Source organism: Schistocerca piceifrons, chromosome 2 (genome assembly GCF_021461385.2).
Source record: "Schistocerca piceifrons isolate TAMUIC-IGC-003096 chromosome 2, iqSchPice1.1, whole genome shotgun sequence".
Classification (NCBI taxonomy): domain Eukaryota; kingdom Metazoa; phylum Arthropoda; class Insecta; order Orthoptera; family Acrididae; genus Schistocerca; species Schistocerca piceifrons.
The window spans coordinates 645,138,086-645,161,243 of record NC_060139.1 but is presented as its reverse complement, the minus strand read 5'-3'; positions in this window follow the sequence as shown (position 1 = coordinate 645,161,243).

Here is a 23,158-nt window from a genome sequence, read left to right as displayed (position 1 = left end):
CGTGCGGTAAAATGATGTGAATACGATACGAAATCACGCACGTAAATATGAATTAAAGTAATTCCACGAATATCTGATACTGGGGCTGCAAGAATGAACTTAAACCAGATGCGATGCAATGCAAGCATTGGGAAAGATTCTTTTCGTGAAAAATAAAGTTTAGAGGTAACATGAGAATCACGGTAGTTGCGAGATATTTATTCTTATTTACTCGGAAGTCTCGTAACATGAGAGCGAAATATCAATTTAAAGTTCATATCTTCGAGATACACTGTGTGTTATGTTTCATACTGAAAAAATAAAATGAATTACAGCACTGGCTAATAATATACACGCAGTAGCAAGGCAAATATTAAAAGAAAAGCAAACTTTCGAAAAGAGAAGTTACGCGAAAGAAATGAATAGAATATCGCCATAAAATCTACTGATAGTCTATTACATCAAAATCTGATAGTACAGTACAATTCTTTGCCAAAAACTCTGGAAACGGAATGGCAGTATGATTGCAAGCAACTCGCTTACCTTTTGTAAGCAATGTATAGGCCCGTAATCCCATTTACAAATTCGGTCTACCAGCACCTGTCGTTCACTTCTCAAACAACAGTGTAGGTCTTCTAATCATCTTGCTGAACGGAACAGCAAGGACATCCGCATTGCCCCAAAATGTAAGAAACAGCTCTAGTCATACACAATTAGGTTTTCCGCGGTTCCGCTCAAAGCAAATTCTGAGATAGCCCCTTTAATTCCGCCTCTTATGACCTCGTCACTGACAGAACGTTGAGCCCTAATTCTTATTTTCAGAAAAGTAAAGATGTCAGCAAAGGTCCTGGTCTATTCATAGATTTGATCTGTTATAACAGCGCCGGCCGTTGTGACCGAGCGGTTCTAGGCGCTACAGTCTGGAACCACGCGACTGCTACGGTCGCAGGTTCGAATCCTGCCTCGGGCATGGATGTGTGTGATGTCCTTAGGTTTAAGTAGTTCTAAGTTCTTGAGGACTGATGACCTGAGTAGTTAAGTCCCATAGTACTCAGAGCCATTTTGTTATAACAGCTTACACTGCACTGCAGGGTGAAGGATCCATTACGTATCTGTTCTCCGTCCAAAGACGCTTCACAGTATCACTTCTCTGTCGACCTTTAAATTCACATCCCGCTGAAGTATTCGTTATTTGATTCTGATTTATTGATTTCTCGCTTTCACATGATCGCAGAGGGAGCCCAAGGGGATTGGGGGGGGGGGGGGGGGGAGGTCTACTGAATTACTTTTAGGATGTACCGAAATAAACGTTGCAGTTGTTTATCAGTGTTTCATGGCCGGTCTTGTTCTGTACATGGCTTTATTCCTCACACAGTAGGACTGTGTTATGCAAACAGTCGTACGAAAGAACGTTAGAGTATGGGAGATATACGGATTATAGTCAAACTCCCACACTTTCTTTAAAGGACACATGAGTGCCCATCCTATTGTCACGGAATGTTGTGGCAAACTTGAACTTTTTTCTGACACTCTCAGCGCCTGTGACAGCATTCTGGCTATTACACTATATGACTCACGCAACGCGGGCCGCAGCAATAATTCACAAACGGTGTAAATGTACAAAAAATAACGTTTTCGGCAAGTGATGTTTCTATAGTAGAAACGTTTTGCTTTAACACTAATAATTTTTCGTGTTCTAAGATACTGTAGCAGTTAGAAAGTTATCTTCTTTTTCACGTAACTGATGATATTAAAATGTTTAAGATTGACAGAATTCTTAACGAAAGCGATGCTGTGCTACGCTTTGTTAATCCTGCAGTGACCACACCGCCTGGAAAAAAGTAAAGCACCCAGAAACATGGACTGATGTCAGTGTAATTTCGTACTTGAACAAACCATCGGCGAGTATTTGATGATTCGGATTATCATACTTTGTGATGGGTAGAACGGCCACCATAGTTCATTAGTGTTCTTCGTATTTAGTATTGTTACTAGGCTTGGCGGGGCATATGAGGGGCGATGATGATGATGTTTGGTTTGTGGGGCGCTCAACTGCGCGGTCATCAGCGCCCGTAAAAAGTCCCAATTTTCACATAGTCCAATTTTTACGCAGTCCAATCATCCCACTGTCACGAACGATGATGATGAAATGACGAGGACAACACAAACACCCAGTACCTGGGCAGAGGAAATCTCCAACCCGGCCGGGAATCGAGCCCCGGACTCCATTATCTGGAGATAGCAACGCTAGCTACTAGACCATATAAGGGGTGTGAACAGCGTGCCCATGTTGAGTGATCACTGTCAAGGACACGGAGATGTTAGGTACTTGTGTGAGACAGTGTTATCAGCACCTGACCGTGTTTGAAATGGGCCTCATTCTGCGTCACCATTTGGCCGGATGGTAGAACCTTGCAATATCCATATTTGCGGGGCATTCAAATATAACACAGACCGGGTGAAGGAAACATGACGTCAAGCATTCTCGTCGCCTGCCATCCGAGAACAATTAATTGACTCCCTGCAATATTTTGTATCGTCCTGCACCATTGGTCGGAGACTAGTAGCTATCGGACTAGGCTGTTGCTCCCCCCACCCCGCACTCCCCCACCCCCACCCACACACACAAAGGCTGCCTTGTTAACACAACAGCACAAACGGATGTTTTTAGAGTGATGCTGTGTGCGGGAAGCACAGACATAAAATGAATGGCGTCGACTTGTGTTCGACGATGAATCGCGGTTCAGCACTACCTCCAATGACTAGCGTCGGCGAGTACTGCGGCAACCTGGGGAGAGGTGTTATCCTTCCAGTCTTTTGTAGAGGTCTCGTGGTGTTACTCCTGATGTCATGGTATGCGGACCCATTGCGTATAAATTCAGGTCACGGCTAGTAGAGATTGAGGGAACCTGTTTGCCCAGTGGTACGTCACAGACATCCTATATGTTCACATGTTAACTCTCTTGTGGCAAAATGATGGTGCCATTTTTCAAGAGAACAGTGCACGTCTAGCCATCGTACTTGTTTCTATGAAAAGTCAGCACAACATTGAGGTACTCCCGTGACCAGTAATATCTCCAGATCAGTCCCCTATAGAACGTGTGGGACCATGATGTAGTCATCTCCGTCGCAGTGTCAGCATTCAGGATATCAAGGATCAGTTACAACAGCTGTAGGCCAGCTTGACTGAAGAAAGGAAACAACAACAACGTTATGGCACTATTCCCAGCCTGGTCAGTGCACGGATCCAGTTCAGAGTGGCTGGAACATCGTAGGGATAAGGGGTCTCATACGGCTAACTTCTCTTTCAATTTGATCCAATTTTTTTTTTCACTGAAATAACATCGCATACTGTTTAGCCTGTGATATTTCATTTCGCTTCCACCTCTCGTTGTAAATATTTACCTATTTTGTCAGACAGTGTGACCACGTTCTCACTAAGATCTTGTATTTTAATCCGAGTATTTGATTACAAATGCTCCGGTTTAATGTTTGGGTAGAAGGTCCATTTTAACAAAAATCAATCCAAGTTGTGGACGTACGTGTCGTACGATGAACAACTGCAACACATATCTTGAATATAAGTTAATAAAACACAAAAGGAGGAAAGTACAAGTGCATCAGTTGCACATAGCAAAATTTATTTTTTATTTATTATTATTAATTTATTATTTTCTGCTAAATGCAGACATTTTCACCAGAAGTAGCATATTCTTTGCCCCAGAAAAAGCATTCAGAAACAAGGAAAATCTCTAACCAAAACTTACGAAGTCTGTAATTCATTTGGATTGCGTGCTCAAAAGTCGAAATAACATGAACTACACGATATTCAATGTACAGACAGTACTACAAGGAGATCCAGCAGGCTGTGTCGATTTCCACACACGCTTGCCACGATAATCTCATTTTCTCACAAAATAAAATTACCTAAAAAGCTGACTCAAATAGCCATGGATTCCGAAGTCATATGAGGCAGGATTCTTATCTCGTAAAAGTTGCACGGTTTCCGGCCTCAATCGCTCCCTGATTAGAGGCCTAGAGGTTCCCTAGCCACCACTTGGTATGCAAAATGTGGAATTTTCCAAGAATTTCCTCTCCAGAAAGTTCCGAGTACATCGCACATTTCTCAAATAGTTACGAAATACGCGGCCGAGGTGAGCGCAGCAATATAATGTTAACCCCACAAAGAAACATGGAAGGAAATTCCATTCAACTTTTAGGCACGCCCATTTCCGAAATAACAGATGCATAGAAGGACTTCATAGTCAAATATCGCAAAGCATAACATTTATGAAGTAAGTAGCAAGTTAATATTAAACACTGACTAGTTTATTGAGGACCACAAAGGCTTTGAAGAAGCATGGCTCAAAAGATTTTAATCATCGATTTCATGAATCAGTTTACTGAATTAATACCAATAATTCAACTGATAGGAGATATCTCTCAGCAGAAATAATATTAAGCTAATTCTCGCTCTGTGTTACAAGCAAACACATCACCCTGGTATTCAGGCAGTGATGGCAACACTCTCACAGACAGCGTCTCCAACCCAAGTGTCTACGCAAGAGTCTGCACCAGTATGAGCTACTACCATTTGTTCTACGATCCCTCCCTAAGACGTTTGTCCGGCAGCCTAAGATTTCCTATTTGACCAGTGGTCACAGACTGAGATCAGCTCGACAGTCATTAGTCTTACTGAACAATAGCTGACATGCCATATTTGACCAACGTGAAAGCCAGAGTACGCGCTAAGAAATAAATAACTACGATTCGTCACAAAATCTCTCTCTACTCTCCTACGTCAACCATACAAGTAAATTAAATTAAAATAGACGTGAATACTAAACCGTGATATAAAAATCTAATCTTTCAATATTTCTATTGACGGTCTTTAAAACAGAGAAGTAGTGATATAACGGTTCTTAATGTTCGTGCTCAACGTTTACCAAAAACTGACGGTACATTTGCTCAAAATTGAAATGGAAACACGTCGCTACAGCCGTATCACATCCAAATTAACGAAAAGCTGTATGTCCACAAATATGCAAGGTGTCATCTTCCCCCTGATATCCTCTATAGAGCTGTGAAATGACGCTATCAGCTTGATTTGATCAGTTTCAATATTTTCGAGACGGTAGGATGCGATTTTCGTAAAATTTAATACTGCGAAGAGAGGAGCAAATGACACTCAGACTTGACTGCAAAGCCATCACTGTAAATGATCCTCCCATTATATTCCATGATTGTCTTAGCAATTTCTCTGTTACGTGGTTTAATATGAATTCTAGGGGGGTGGGGGCTGATGCGTTATATGAAACAGTGTTGTGGGATCAGTGTTCACTGATTAGACAATTTATACGTTTGGTACAGACGGCAAGAACAGAAGATGTTTTAGGAGATTTGAGGAGCACGTTTGATCTGGAAGAACAAAAATGCTGGCCTCCCTTAAAAAGGCGGCAAGTTGGCCAACATATTTCCTTTTTTATATTTTATCATCTTCTTTCGATATAAAGCTACGTATTGCTCCACCAGATAAAACGATTTAGTATTTCCCGCTGACACTAACACGTAACTGTTTCTACATGCTTGTAACATTAAACAAATGCAAATATCGTAAAACGTACAAAAGCACATTTCACAAGCGGTTTCCTTTGCAACTGTTCATGTCTTACATTGGTCAATGGCGTACATTAAGCATCCCCGTATTACCTCCACCTTCTACCCCCCCCCCCCTTCGACTTTATTTTTCTTCACTTAACTTATATGAGAGCATTGTGTTGAAAAATGTTACAGACGAAGAGATAGGTGAAGCTGGGGTGGGAAGGTTCTGGAGGTGTCTCCAAAAGGAAGGACTGTAGTCCCCACAAGGCTGTTTAAGCGTCCATCATGTTTAGAGCAAACAATAATTTTATTAAAACCAATACCGACAAATACTGTTAAAATAGTTGCCAGGATTTTAATTAAGTGCTATAAAATAGTCATTTCTCTCTACTCCCGTACTTCAACTATATATGTAAATTACATTAAAACAGAGATGAGTACTAAACCATGCAATAAAAATCTGTTGTTATCGGCTATTAATTACCAAAACACACATCATTACATCGAAACATGCAGCAAACGATAGTATTTAAATAGAGGCAGGTAAGACAACAGCCTCCAATAATCGGTTTTACCGAATTAAAATGGACGATCAATTAAGGCACAGTTACATTTCAGCTAAAAGCAATGAAGTTGAGGAGAATGTCTCACATACAACTACCATTATTTATTAAAAACCATCTGTCATTACAATGAAATCAGAAGTACAGCCTTTTATAAGCTGAAGACAATTATATTTAAAGGGGACAGACAAGACAGCAGCTTTCTATAAACAGCTTTACCCAATTACCTTATTAAGCAACCAGGTACAGTTCTAGGGAAAATCAGTAATCACGTAATGCACTGAACAAGTGTAGCAAAATTTCCCGTATACAGCTGCCGTTACGTTGAAAATGCAAGTACAGACCTTTACAAGAGCAAGCAATGATATTTAAAGGGAGACAAGTAAGACATCAGCTTTCAATAAACAACCTTACCAAATCATATTATTAAGCCACCAGGCACAGTTTTTGTTTTGGGAATCAGTAACCACATAATGCACTGAACAATTTTAGCAAAATTCTTCATATAATGCTGCCATTAATTATAAAACAGCTCTGCATACGTTGAAACCAAGCACAGGTTTTCATACGCAACAAACAACTAGTTTTCAAAGGGGGGGGGGGGGGGAGCGACGGTGGGGGGGGGGGAGCGACGGTGGGGGGGGGGGGGAGGGTTGCAAGCAAGGCAGCAGCATTCAATAAACAGATTTACCAAATAACCTTATTAAGAAGCAAAATCTAGGATTAGTAGACAAAATCACAGAGCACTAAATGGGCAACACATAGTTAACTTCACTAAATAAATTTAGGCTAATATCTCACACGCAGCTGCCATTAATTATAAAACACCTTTCATACATTGAACGTACAGGTTTTTTAATAGGTGAAAGTGGAGGAGGAGAGGCGAAAGGCAAAGGCAGTTCACTTAGCTTGAGCAGGGCGGGGCCGTTCTTCCGCTCTTTTAGACGTCAAGAGACTGGGTCACCTACACTAGTCGTCGGCTCAAAACTACGCTTGCATGTCCACTAACAGAAACCACTTGTCAAGGCAGTCAGTGGCCACTTGAGAACCACACTCCTTCGTCATCAGACTTGACCGTAGGTCCCGCACAACAAAAAGCCTCGAGCCACTTCCAAAGCAAGCTCAGTTCCTCACTTTTATCCTTAACGAGCGTGCCACTCGGGAGGTCGAAAGTTAAGAGGCAAAGACGATTCTAGTGGGAGGAAATTGACTGAGTTTCGAGCCCACACGGATCGGAAGTATTTTTGGAAGAAAATGGCGTAATTACCTAGTGGTTAAAGTTCCCATGGTGTTAATTCGTTCATTCCTCTAATAAAACGCTCATTTACAGTAGTCAGCAGATCTCCAAAATCGGTTAAAACCATTGCATAACGGTGGGACACTATAAAAATGTTGGGAATGGATGTCGCGGCAGTACAAGACTTTATTTCGAACACAATACTTCCTGTAGGTAGAGGTCTTATGTGTGCGCATCGATTCCTTCTTTACTCCCTAAAGTACAATTTACTAACAACGTTAATGATGGATAATCATGCCAATACAACGGCTTGTAGTCTCGTTATCTAGAAGAATAAGTCCCATAATTAATGTTGCTAGTGGTAATACATCATGACTGTAGCACATGTTGCAAGACGAAACGTACGAGTGTAATTTCTTTGACGTGATCTTTAAATTTCAACATGATAGGGCCATAAAATGACGGAATAAACTAGGAGTGAAATTAACCATTCTAATTTTCTAGTCCGTCGTGAAAAGTATAGCATTCAAATTTTTTACGCGAAATCTCTCCAGTCTTTTTAAATGAAACAAATCTTATTAACATTCCACATCTTTCTTCTTCATATCTACATATTTTTAGCCTTCTGCTGCTAGAGGGCTTCGAAATGTAGCGTGTTACATAGCAGCATGTAACGGACCTATGTTGGTGTGCGCAAAAAACTTTTGTAATCGAGTTTCGAATACGAATGGCTCGTCCTCAGATGGAGTATCTTCTACTTCAGCATGACAATGCATGATCACCAACGAGAGCTGCGACATTTACAAAGATCCGGCGGCTTGGGTTCACCGTCGTCAGTCATCCTCCATACAGTACCGATTTACCCCACCGGATTTTCATCTGTTTCCAAAATTTGAAGACTTGACTCTGATAGCGATGAAGCGGTGCAAGAAGAGATGACGTTGTTGATCCGTCAACAAAGTATAACATTCTACAATGGCGGTGTCAACAAGCTGGTGACTTGTGGGGAGGAATGTGTTCATCACCATGGTAACTACGCTGAGAAATAAATATGTAGACATGAAGAATAAATATGTGGAACTTCAATAACGTTTGTTTCATTTAGAAGGCTTTAATTCTGAAGAATTATTTTTTTTTTTTTGCATGCCCTCATATGTTCTAAATATAGTCTCCCGCATCGAGCTTTCCCTCCTACGTCACCTGTCACCCTCCAGGAGGAAGTCTTTCAGTTCGCATGACATTGGCATCTTTGATCATGCGTCCAGCGATATCACATCAGAGAGACTGCAAGTCTTGTATAATCAGTGACGTTTTAATTAACTAATTAATTACGTTATTACGTTACAGGCTGAAGTCCGAAACGAGACACAAATCGGTACAATAAGGAAATGAAGTGAGTCCCTGACACAAACCGGTCCTTCATGCGTGCTTACCATGTTTGTACTGTACAGTGATGGCTGAACCAGTATTTTAGGAATTTTATTTTGGTTAACACTGCGAAAGGAAATCTGTTCTCTCATTTAATTTCAAATTACATAAGCTACTATCCATATGTACGTCACTAGATAGCATATGGTTCTACCGGGATAAAAATGAAGTTCGATTGTGTCTATATTACGTTTATGAAAATCAATGATTTGTGTAGACGTTTTGGTCAATTTATGTTAGATAAAGTCTGGTTTTTGAGGGAAATCATGTATATGTACTGAGATACTTTGATCTTCTAATTTAACTGAGACAGATGAATACCAATAAAATGTCAGATTACTGAGTAATTCCATATTCCAGATATGGTGAAATTGCCATGTGGGAGCCATCCCTTTCAAAAATTGCTATCTTGATTTGAATAGAAGGGAAGTCCCATCCTCAGAATGTGGTAGAGAAAGTAGGATGATTTTTACAGAGGAAACCAAAGGTGAAAACTGTATTCGCATGTTGATTTGTGTTCGGGAATATTTTTGCATTATCTTTGGTATCAAAGTTAACAACAAATTAAAACCAGTCATAAGTACTTGTCAAAAGTCGCCAACATGAAAAGAAAGTTCTATGATGTCTAGGCTGTGGCCAGAACACCAAAGCAGTCTTGCAATTAATTTATCAGTCTCACTCGTTGCTGAGCTCTATAGCTGTGGATCACATTACCATGACAATCGCCAACACTGCAAATACTGCGTTTTGTTTTGAGCAGAAATAAAGAAACAGCCTTTGTGCCATGCTAATAAATCCGGAAAATTGGAGCAACAGCAAGCAGAATAAAGAAGAAACTCCAACATTCAATTTACAGTCGACGTATTCTGATTCTCAATGCCTTCCACAATAACAAGTATTTCACTCATGTCTTCAGTGGTACGCAAATTAAACTGGGGCAGGTTTTTCTTTATAAAGCAACGTATGAAAACAGAGATAAGCACTTCTGCTTTTGCTTTAGTACTCTCAACTTCAGTTCCTGTTTTCTCCATGACTGACTGAACATGACTGGTGCTACTGACAGCCCTTACATACAGCTAGCATTTCTTTGGATTTTGTGAAACATCTATCGACAGTATTCTTCAACAGCAGCTGGCGAAGGTTTCACGCATTGCTCTGTTGACTGCCAAATGCATTTCATTCAGCTTCTCTCTATCTATAGCCCCTTACTTTGGTTTACATCTATTGTACAGTAGTCTTTGTAGTTGGATACTCGTTGTTGCTATAACTGCCTCATGGTCACTGACATCAGTTTCGATGTGGACTTCCTCAAAAAGGTGAGCTTCAGTTTGTTGCCATTAGATCTACCATACACTCTAAGACAAAAAAAAGAGACACCACGAAGGAATTATTGGAATTGGACGGAAATCGGTAGATGTGGTTCAAATGGCTCTGAGCACTCTAGGACTTAACTGCAGAGGTCATCAGACCTCTCGCACTTAGAACTACTTAAACCTAACTAACGTAAGGACATCACACACATCCACGCCCGAGGCAGGATTCGAACCTGCGACCGTAGCGGTCGCGCAGTTCCACACTGTAGTGCCTAGAACCGTCGGTAGATGTGATGTAAATACACTCCTGGAAATGGAAAAAAGAACACATTGACACCGGTGTGTCAGACCCGCCATACTTGCTCCGGACATTGCGAGAGGGCTGTACAAGCAATGATCACATGCACGGCACAGCGGACACACCAGGAACCGCGGTGTTGGCCGTCGAATGGCGCTAGCTGCGCAGCATTTGTGCACCGCCGCCGTCAGTGTCAGCCAGTTTGCCGTGGCATACGGAGCTCCATCGCAGTCTTTAACACTGGTAGCATGCCGCGACAGCGTGGACGTGAACCGTATGTGCAGTTGACGGACTTTGAGCGAGGGCGTATAGTGGGCATGCGGGAGGCCGGGTGGACGTACCGCCGAATTGCTCAACACGTGGGGCGTGAGGTCTCCACAGTACATCGATGTTGTCGCCAGTGGTCGGCGGAAGATGCACGTGCCCGTCGACCTGGGACCGGACCGCAGCGACGCACGGATGCACGCCAAGACCGTAGGATCCTATGCAATGTCGTAGGGGACCGCACCGCCACTTCCCAGCAAATTAGGGACACTGTTGCTCCTGGGGTATCGGCGAGGACCATTCGCAACCGTCTCCATGAAGCTGGGCTACGGTCCCGCACACCGTTAGGCCGTCTTCCGCTCACGCCCCAACATCGTGCAGTCCGCCTCCAGTGGTGTCGCGACAGGCGTGAATGGAGGGACGAATGGAGACGTGTCGTCTTCAGCGATGAGAGTCGCTTCTGCCTTGGTGCCAATGATGGTAGTATGCGTGTTTGGCGCCGTGCAGGTGAGCGCCACAATCAGGACTGCATACGACTGAGGCACACAGGGCCAACACCCGGCATCATGGTGTGGGGAGCGGTCTCCTACACTGGCCGTACACCACTGGTGATCGTCGAGGGGACACTGAATAGTGCACGGTACATCCAAACCGTCATCGAATCCATCGTTCTACCATTCCTAGACCGGCAAGGGAACTTGCTGTTCCAACAGGACAATGCACGTCCGCATGTATCCCGTGCCACCCAACATGCTCTAGAAGGTGTAAGTCAACTACCCTGGCCAGCAAGATCTCCGGATCCGTCCCCCATTGAGCATGTTTGGGACTGGATGAAGCGTCGTCTCACGCGGTCTGCACGTCCAGCACGAACGCTGGTCCAACTGAGGCGCCAGGTGGAAATGGCATGGCAAGTCGTTCCACAGGACTACATGCAGCATCTCTACGATCGTCTCCATGGGAGAATAGCAGCCTGCATTGCTGCGAAAGGTGTATATACACTGTACTAGTGCCGACATTGTGCATGCTCTGTTGCCTGTGTCTATGTGCCTGTGGTTCTGTCAGTGTGATCATGTGATGTATCTGACCCCAGGAATGTGTCAATAAAGTTTCCCCTTCCTGGGACAATGAATTCACGGTGTTCTTATTTCAATTTCCAGGAGTGTATACAGACAATCAAACGTTCTCCACTGGGGAGAGATCCAGCAAAGTTGCTGTGAAAGGTAGGGTTTGGCAAGCACCAAGACAAGCGGTAGCAACGCTTGCTGTGCGTGGACGTGCATTAGCCTGCTGAAGTGTAAGCTTGCTATGAAGGGCAACAAAACGATACCACAGCTCTTTGAGGAATTCCGCATCGAAACTGGTATCAGTGACCATGACTATCCAAGTACAAAGGGTAACTACAAGAAGTAGAAACATTTGTACCTTCAGCGAACCTGACAAAGAATCAGTGGTGTCATATCTCAAATAGGAACTTGTAACTCTTACCTTAGGACAGAAGCATATAGAAGGACTATGGCTGAAGTTTGAAAGTGTATTTTACCATGCACTGGGTAGATATATACCCAGTAGATCATTTCATAATGGGAGATCTCCTCCATGGTACACAGTCGCTGTAAATAAACTTCCAAAGAAACAGAGGCTACTGCATAATAGGTATAAACCAAAGTATGACCCTATAGATAGAGAGATGCTGCATGAAATGCGTTTGAATGAAATGCATTTGGCAGTCAACCAAGCAATGAGTGAAACTTTCAACAGCTACTGTTGAAGAATACTGTCGAAAGATGTCTCTCAAAATCCAAAGAAATACTGGTCCTATGTGACGGCTATTAACATCACCAAAGTTTGTGCTCAGTCATTCTCAAACTAGACAGTAGCTGAAACCAATGCCAAGCCGAACAACTGTTTGCTCACTTTATGAAGCTCTTTGCCTTTTCCTGAAATTGTAATCATCTGTTTGTCTTAGATTGTATTTCAGTCATGTGATAGGTTCCCTACAATTGTTTTAGCCAGTTTTTAGTGAAATCTTTTATTAACGTTCCACAGGAAGTCTTGTCAGGCTCACCACTAACAAAACTGTATTTATTCCGATGGATTGTTGGATGACTAAAGACTCCTTCCATTACTGCAATATGATTAGGGAAGTTATGTAAGAACAACCTCACGTTTTCTCTAAAGTTCTCGCAGAAATCAGGTCAGTCTGTTGGCTGATGGATGGCCCCTATTTAAATTTTGTACTCACACCTGGTACTGAATCTTGCACAGTTAGTCTCGCATTCAACTTCAGTTTCTGTCTCCGTGGATCTGAGTTTCTGGCCTACTGCGGCAAATATTTCACCTCTATTTCCTATTTACGTACGTTTGCTGTATATGCCGTAAGACGATGGAAACCTAATAAAAAAGTAAGTGTACAAGTGTGTTAAATTACGGTTTTCGAATGATGAATACAGAATGAATACACAGTAATAAAGTGTGCAGCCATATGAGTGTGGTATAATAGATGTGTAAAAATTATAAGAGAGGAAAAGCAACAAGATACGTTGATTATATATTATGTATCATGGAACCTCTAAAATGATTAAAAACCGAAAATTACAATAGGTCTATAAACAATATACACATACTAAATTCTATTGTGTTAATTGTGGGTATTCTAATATATGGTAAAGTGCAATAGATACAGTGTTATAACACTAAGGACAGTAAAGAAAACAAAGGGAAGTTATAAATGACACTTATGTTGCTGTTCAAGTCCATGCTATGTGGGGATGAATTTGATCATTAGAGTTGACATTGTGTGTGTGTGTGTGTGTGTGTGTGTGTGTGTGTGTGTGTGTGTGTGTGTGTGTGCTTGTGTGTGTGTGGCCGATTGTTATTTCATGCGAAGCTTAAGAGTGATTATGAGAGAGTGCATAACTGATGTGCATTATGTGCCAAATGCTTTTTGATCTCAAAGGTACATCTCCTTCCCTTCTGGCTTCAGGTTGTACTTCCGTTTGTATAGCTGAGACCTTCCCTCACGACATACGTAGCAAATGTGGTGTACGACTTTTATAAACTCTTGCGACTTCGATGCTCAGTCAGTTTAGTTACCATACTCCTGCCTGTGTAACAAATATTCACTTTGTTACAGTGAACGTAACTGTTTCATAAGCTCCACTGTAACTTAATAAATGTTTTAATATTTTATCATATCTTTCTCCTGAACGTCAGAAGAGAGTAGAGAGTATCCGTGCACCAATTGAGCTAGAAGAAGTACAGTTAATCTATAGCTGACTCGCGAAATTATACAGAGGGATTTAATACTAACGTCGTCGTAGAAATACGTGTCAGGAACAGTACACGAAACAGTCTTACCTCTTCAGGAATGTCCGACGCAATTACACTACTGGCCATTAAAATTGCTATACCAAGAAGAAATGCAAATGATAAACGGGTATTCATTGGACAAATATATTATACTAGAACTGACATGTGATTACATTTTCACGCAATTTGGGTGCATAGATCCTGAGAAATCAGTACCCAGAACAACCACCTCTGTCCGTAACAACGGCGTTGATAAGCCTGGGCATTGAGTCAAACAGAGCTTGGGTGGCGTGCACAGGTACAGCGTCCCATGCAGCTTCAACACGATACCACAGTTCATCACGAGTAGTGACTGGCGTATTGTGACGAGCCAGTTGTTCGGCCACCATTGACCAGACGTTTTGAATTGGTGAGAGATCTGGAGAATGTGCTGGCCAGGGCAGCAGTCGAACATTTTCTGTATCCAGAAAGGCCTGTACAGGACCTGCAACATGCGGCTGTGCATTATCCTGCTGAAGTGTAGGGTTTCGCAGGGATCGAATGGAGGGTAGAGCCACGGGTCGTAACGCATCTGAAATCTAACGTCCACTGTTAAAAGTGCCGTCAATGCGAACAAGAGGTGACCGAGACGTGTAACCAATGGCACCTCATACCATCACGCCGAGTGATACGCCAGTATGGCGATGACGAATACACGCTTCCAATGTGCATTCACTGCGATGTCGCCCAACACGGGTGCGACCATCATGATACTGTAAACAGAACCTGGATTCATCCGAAAAAATGACGTTGTGCCATTCGTGCACCCAGGTTCGTCGTTGAGTACACCATCGCACGCGCTCCTGTCTGTGATGCAGCGTCAAGGGTAATCGCAGCCATGGTCTCCGAGCTGATAGTCCATGCTGCTCCAAACGACGTCGAACTGTTCGTGCAGATGGTTGTTGTCTTGCCAACGTCCCCATATGTTGACTCAGGGATCGAGACGTGGCTGCACCATCCGTTACAGCCATGCTGATAAGATGCTTGTCATTTCCACTGGTAGTGATACGAGGCCGTTGGGATTCAGCACGGTGTTCCGTATTACCCTCGTGAACCCACGGATTCCATATTCTGCTAACAGTAATTGGATCACGACCAACGCGAGCAGCACTGTCGCGATCGATAAACCGCAATGGCAATAGGCTACAATCCGATCTTTGTCAAAGTCGGAAACGTGATGGTACGCATTTCTCCTCCTTACACGAGGCATCACAACAACGTTTCACCAGGCAACGCCGGTCAACTGCTGTTTGTGTATGAGAAATCGGTTGGAAACTTTCCTCATGTTAGCACGTTGTAGATGTCGCCACCGGTGCCAACTTTTTGTGAATGCTCTGAAAAGCTAATCATTTGCATATCACACCATCTGCTTCGTGTCGGTAAAATATCGCGTCTGTAGCACGTCATCTTCGTGGTGTAGCAATTTTAATGGCCAGTAGTGTATGTCACATACATAGTTGCTCGGACACTGGGAAACGACATTTAATCTATGAACGATATGTAGTTGTTTCACTAACGTTTACGAAAAATAGTTAGAGTATCTACACTCATATTCCGAGAAAAACCAGAACACCTCAAATTATTACAGGTAGTACGTTCATATTCACGGGTTATGTATATTAGTATGTTGTGCAGAAATGATTAGCATCTGAACCATGTCGGTTCTCGGATTCAGGATCACCATAGGTATCGCAGCGCAACACCACCTACCGGCAAAATGTTCCTACGGCTCTCGTTGTCGCTGTGAACCGAAGGTAATGAATCAGTGTGACTTGAGTAGACGTGCAGGATGCCCCACAGACGTATGCGCGAACCGAACCGTCATATCAGTGACACTGAAAGAGATCGGATTATTGGCATAAGAGACTGTGATGCATCCTTCCGATAAATTGCTGCTCCTATGGGACGAAATGTTTCGGCAGTGCAACGGATGTGTGCAGAATGGTCTACGGAAGACCGTAGAATACTACGAGATAGGTCTGGTCGCACTGTCCAGATCACCCCCCCCCCCCCCCCAAAAAAAGTTCGACACCTCATGAGAATGCCATTGCAAGACAGATCTGCGCCCTCCTCGGCTCTGACGCAACAGTGGAACAAAGCGTACACTATTAGGGGTGACAGTCCGTTGACGCTTATTACGCCATGGGTTACGTGCGAATCGTTCCATTCTCCTTTTACCTTTGACGAATGTGCAGAAACGCCCTAGATGACAATGGTATGTGGAACGACGTCACTGGGGACAGGAATGGGATCAGTTAGTGTTTTCGTACAAATCCAGGTTCTGTTTGTCTGAAAATGGTGTCCACATTTTGGTTCGCCGCAGACAGGACAAGCGGCATCACAGTCTCTGTATTCGCACAAGACATACAGCGCCAGTTCAAAGCCTGATTGTGTACATCCACAATTCACAGTTTGTTCGAGGCCAGGGCACTGTGCCGGCCTTTGTGGCCGTGCGGTTCTAGGTCCTTCAGTCTTGAGCCGCGCGACCGCTACGGACGCAGATTCGAATCCTGCCTCGGACATGGATGTGTGTTATGTCCTTATGTTAGTTAGGTTTAAATAGTTCTAAGTTCTAGGGGACTGATGACTCCATATGTTAAGTCCCATATTGCTCAGAGCCATTTGAACCATTTGAACCAGAGCACTGTGACCGGTGTGACCTACGTGAATGACCTCCTGCAACCCGTAGCCATGCCCTTTCTCCACAACACCCCAGACGCCATTTTTCAGCAAGACAATGCACGACCACATGTTGCCTGACGTCACGTGCCTTCTAGGTGTCACAGGATGCCAGCCCTTTCCCCAGGCCCGCCAGATCACCAGAGTTGTCGCCCATCGAGAATGTGTGGGACATGGTGAAGAGACAGGTACAGCGCCGTGACCTAGTGCCACCATGGATGAACTTTGGAGCCAGATGAATGCAGCATGGATGACTATATCACAGGACGCCATTCTTGCCTCATACGCGTCGAAGCCATCACGCATGGAACAAAGTATCACGGCCCATGGAGGACCCTGTCCCTACTGCGCAACACACACATGTTGAACCGAGGTGACAGAAATGCTAATCATTTCCGCTGATCATACTAATGGACATGTCCTGTTAATATGAACTTCTTATCTCTAGTCGTTCAGGGTCTTCTGTTTTTCTTCTGAACACGCGTCTATAAAATATTTATCAGATTGCGTGGTGGCGGGAAAGCGAGCATCACCTGGAACTGTTGTCACACATACTATAATGTATGTTCGGTTTTCCTCAGTGTTCACAGAAACGTCAAAATTATTATCTATAGCTATTTGAACGAAACTCCCCGTTCGTCTCGAGATAATTACATCATGACATTTGACGAATTTAAAATGCATTGTTGATATTTCTGTTTCAGTTACATATTTACATCGAAGCGCCAAACAAACTGGTATAGGCATGCGTATTCAAATACACAGGTATCTAAGGTGGCAGAGCACGGTGTTGCGGTCGGTAACGCCTTTATAAAAAAAAAGTGTCTGGCGCGGTTGTTAGATGAGTTACTGCTGCTACTATGGCATGTTATCAAGATTAGATTGAGTTCGAACGTGGTGTTATAGTCGGCGCACGAGTGATGAAGTGGGGATTTTCCTCTTTAATTTTTTGGTCCTGTCCTCCTCAGTTGCGCGTAATACTACGGTATGTTGATGGTTTTCACTTATGGACCGTCTGACAGCAACTGAATAAAACACAATTTTAGTGCCATACGCGTTTCGCCTTTATTTTCTGCAAGGCATCATCAGTGGCAGGTTGCGTAGACAGTTTCTTACATATTACGCTGAAGAACAAGACCAAAAATGCAACAGGAGCGTAATATGTAAGAAACTGTCTACGCAACCTGCCACTGATGATGCCTTGCAGAAAATAAAGGCGAAACGCGTATGGCACTAAAATTGTGTTTTATTCAGTTGCTGTCAGACGGTCCATAAGTGAAAATCATCAACATACCGGGGATTTTCCTGTAAGACCATTTCAAAAGTGTACCGTAAATATCAGGAATACGGCAAATCATCAAATCTTCGATATCGCTGTGGCTGGAAAAAGATTCTGGAGGAACAGGGCCAACGACCACTGAAGAAAATTGTTCAACGTGCAGAAGTGCAACCGTTCTGCAAATTGCTGCAGATTTCAATGCTGGGCCATCAACAAGTGTCAGCTTGCGAAACATTTAAAATGAGCTTCCGGAGCCGAAGGCCCACTCGTGAGCCCTTGATGACTGCACGACACAAAGCTTTATGCCTTGCATGGCCCCGTCAACACCAACATTGGTCTGTTGATGGCTGGAAACGTGTTGTCTTGTCGGACGTGTCTCGTTTCAAATGGAATCGAGTGGACGGGCGTGTAAGGGTATGGAGACACCCTCATGAATCCTTGGACCCTGCAAGTCAGCAGGGGACTGTTCATGCTGGTGGAGGCTTTGTAACGGTATGAGGCGTGTGAAGCTGGAGTGATATGAGACCCTTGATACGTCTATATGCGACTCTGACAGATGACACGTACGTGAGCATCCTGTCTGATCCCCTGCACCCATTCATGTCCATTATGCATTCCGTCGGATCTGGACAGTTCCAGTAGGACAATTCGACACCCTACACGCCCAGAAGTGCTACAAAGTGGCTCCAGGAACACTCTTCTAAGTTTAAACACCTCCGATTACCACTAAACTCCCCAGACATGAAATTATTGAGCATATCTGGGATGCCCGGCAACGTGCTGTTCAGAAGAGACCTCCGGGCGCTCGTACTCTTACGTATTTGTGGACAGCCCTGCAGGATTCATGGTGTCAGTTCCCTCCAGCACTATTTCAGACATTAGTGCAGTCCCTGCCGCATCGCGCTGGGGTACTTCTGCGTGGTCGTGGAGGCCCTACACGATATTAGCCTGCTGTGCCAGTTTATTTGGCTCTTCAGAGTTTATAAAACACAAATTTAAATATCATAGTTGCGTAATATCTCATGGCGATTGCGTCGGTAGTAATGACTCGTCAAATTTCTTTTGTGGGGGATGTACAAACAGCTCTTACCCCAAACAAATTCTATCCGAAAAAAGGTAAATGTACACTAATACAAAATTTTACAGAAGGAGCGCCGTCTGCTCAGCCTATTATCTGTGAAGCGACTGTTATTGGTCGTTGACTCACTGAATTATTAGCTACTCTTCGGATCAAAGATAATGATGAATCCAGGAGTCTGAGTGCATCTGTGCCAACTGGTATTTACTCAGGATTTTTTGTCTCTCTGGGTTAGGGATTCTAAATTAGTCCTCTTGCAGAATACTATTGTCGATCCAGGTACTTCAATGGAACACCTTGTTTATTTTAAAGGTTAATAAAACTAATGAAATTTTTTAAAAAAGAGGTAAAATTGTTTTATTCATTTATTACTTCAGTTTTATAATATAACTAAATACACAGAATTGAAGACAGAATTTGAAAAGAAAGAAAAAATTTCCAATAGAAAACGAATGTTATTAATAGTTTTTCACTGGGCATTGATTCACAGTTTGGTAAACCCTATTCTATGTCGACCACTTATCGTGACGCTGTGGTCGGTCGTGTGTCACCCATTCCTCCCCACATCATCGGATTGTCGCAGCTCTCCTATTCGATAGTTGATCGTTTGGCCTATAGCTCCAACCCGCTTCTTTGAGCCCAACTTCGCGTGCTCTCTCAAATGCTGACATATGCGTATATTGTTCGCACATTTGTCTGCGAAGCATAGTTACTGTCCAACTACACACACGGAATAATACTTGCAAAGATTTTATGCTCTGGTATCGACATGTCCCCCGTTTATTATCTTTGCCAGCTGCGCGGTGAAATGGGAATGCAGCGCCGTACATTCATCTATTGGCCGCCGATCCCTACAATTTCCCACTTTTAGTCGATACCCGTATGAATATCAGTTTGTGACCAGTTTGCATAACTCCTTCGTCGCGAGTCGTTTTCCTTTGTGTGTATGTGTGTGTGTGTGTGTGTGTGTGTGTGTGTGTGTGTGTGTGTGTGTCTGTGTCTGTGTGTGTGTTAGTGTGTTAGAGTGTATATAAAATGGTTCAAATGGCTCTGAGCACTATTGGACTTAATTTCTGAGGTCATCAGTCCACTAGAACTTAGAACTACTTAAACCTAACTAACCTAAGGACATCACACACATCCATGCCCGAGGCAGGATTCAAGCCTTCGACAGTAAAATAAATAAATAAATATATATATATATATATATATATATATATATATATATATATTACAGACAATCTGCAGTCAAATATGAACCGCATTGCTCTATATTTGTAGGTGCAAGTGTAAATGTTCTTACCATTTCAACATTCTCTAAATAAAACTCCCACCCTCGTGTACTGGATAAACGATTCTCCGAAAGGTAATTGTCGGGCTGGCATTATATTCTGACAACAGAACACCACCCTCGGCCCCACTATCTGTTTGTCCTCACTACCATCACACACACTAGCACACATACACTCTCGTCTCGGTGCATCTGCTGGCGAGGCTTAAGAGAAGCACGTCTCGCTTCTGCTGCGCCTGCCCGCCGCGGTGGGAAATTTAATCGCTTGCGCTCCTGGAGAGACGGCGCTGTCCAATCTGGAAAATGGACGCGGCGTCGTTGGCGATGCGGCCTGGCACAGGAGCCGCCCTAAGACCCTGCCCGCCCCTTTGCCTCTGCTCGACTCGGAGTCCTTACTCTAAGCCTAAGGAAAGCCACGCAATTCTCGGCTGAATTTCACAACTTTACATTGCACGATTGACCAATTGCGGCCCTACAGTCCGTTTTAAATCGAAGAAGGTGTCTATGTTTCGTACAATTACCCTGTTAATAAACAGTGATTCAGCCTATCTGAAACGGAGCACAGATGGTGCGACCGACAGAATTAAAACCAGAAACTCGATTTCAAAACTAATGCCACGTTGTAGGAGGTTACATTGAGGCGACGAAAATTATACACTGTACTGACTCTCACGAGCAGTCATAACCCTTCTGAATAGTTTTTGTTTCATAGATTTGTGAGTTTCGTTTTGGTGCTTATCTCATAACGTGTAAATCATTCATCCATTTATACAATTCATGTTCAGATTTTACAAAACGAATCGGGCTTTGCGCACTGACTAAGTTTCAGCGTTTTCGGTCTCCTTCACTTAACCGAATCATTTACAGTATTTTCATTGTGACTAAAAACGTTTACTGTACATGTTTTCTTTGGGGATAGGAGGTATGCTATTTTTATTCTTGATATTAATTAGCACAACAATCATTGTTCTAATCGCAATTCATGTAAATGTCCAAGGTGTTGCCTGTTTCTTCTAATGTTACCTCAATTTCTAACGAAATATCGACATCATTGGAATGATGTCCAAAAATTAACTAATAAATAACACATATGTAGTTCTTCAGCAGAAGTTGACGATTTTGACTACATAGCACATCCTTCATTTTTAATCACTGCAAGATTGAAAACGTTAACTCTATTGCAAATTACTTTGAAATTCTGGAATCCGCACAAAGAAAGACGCTACCAGCAAGCATATGCTAAGAAATTCAATGAAAATTAAGTCAGTTTTATCTCCATTGCAAACACTTACTCATACCGCAAAGCAACTGCCAGTTATTAAGGACATAAAATGAGCTGCAAATTAGAGTAAATACTAACTGCAAACACCTGAGACAGATAAACTGTCAAGGTAAACTGAAATTCGCTTTACAAATTACGATCGCGTTGTGCCGTGTTACCTGTTTACCGATATGCCGCCTGTCAAGGAAATGCGCCCACCGTGTCTCCCACAGCTACCTCAGGGGTGTACGTCTCTTCAGCCACATGGCGAGCTACGAATCTGGCAAAATTCACCTTTTCCTAAAAAATACTTCAAGTGCGTCTTAGCATTTAAAATTTGGCTCTCAGTTCATTTCGGTGTATTCTTCCCGCATAAATCAATTCAGGCCATGTTTCCACATGTCAGATTGGACAGTTATGTTATGAGTCTAGCCACCAGTCCGTAGAAACTGGAATAGGCGACTTACTGCACAACTCGTCGATCCTTTCCACACGAGCCTACAAATACTAAGTTAACCCTCTCCTTGATGAAATTAGTGAATCGACTGTTAAAATTCCTCTCTACCTTTACTGTGCAGTTTTCTCGATGATGTAGATACTTGAAGCATTTCCTGTTGCGTTGTTCTGTTCTTTCGTAAATGCCGACAGTCTGCCTGTGTGGCTGTAAGTGGATATGCTGTAGCTAATATGCTTTAAATACGTTATGAAATGCTGCTACGGTGTACCATAAAACAGTAAAAAGTCACACTGTTTGAAACAAATAACAACAAAATACCGTAAATATGAGAGCATGACTAGAGCACAGATAATGTCTGGATTGCAACCTAACGCTGACTGACGAGCTCGGTGCGCATGAGAAATCTTCAGCACATTTTTTGTAACTTCTGAGTTATTTGTAAGTGGTCGGTAGAATAATTTTTGTAATTTGTTTCCTGATATAAATAGTTTACTGGCACAGCAGCAGCAAAGCCTTACTGCAACTTAGATTTCCGCGTCCATCCCAATCATTTAAGCACTTAGTAGCTCATGGTGGCCTTTAATAATTAACACATGATAAAGAAAATGTCTTAGATTTGCGCTTAAATGTTGGTGGGACCTAGTGTTTAGAATATCTGAGTAGCAGCGCTGGGTAGCCGCACGGTCCCAGTCACCTTGTACGGTCCGCGCATTTCCCCCCGTCGGAGGTTCGAGTCCTGCCTCGGGCATGGGTGTGTGTGTGTGTGTGTGTGTGTGTGTGTGTGTGTGTGTGTGTGTGTGTGTGTGTGTGTGTGTGTGTGTTGTCCTTAGAGTAAGTTAGTTTAAGTTAGATTTAGTAGTGTGTAACCTGGGGACCAATGACCTCAGCAGTTTGGTCCCATAAGATCTTACCACAAATTTCCAAAATATCTGATTAGGACTAACTGTCCTGGCTTACTCGTAGTTCCTCACACCACTGGTGGACTGGAGTACCAAATGACGCGAACAATAACCCTGTCTGTGTTTCGAGCGTGGCAACGTTTCCTTGCTCACTATAGCATTCTAGATTGCTGCGAAAGAATG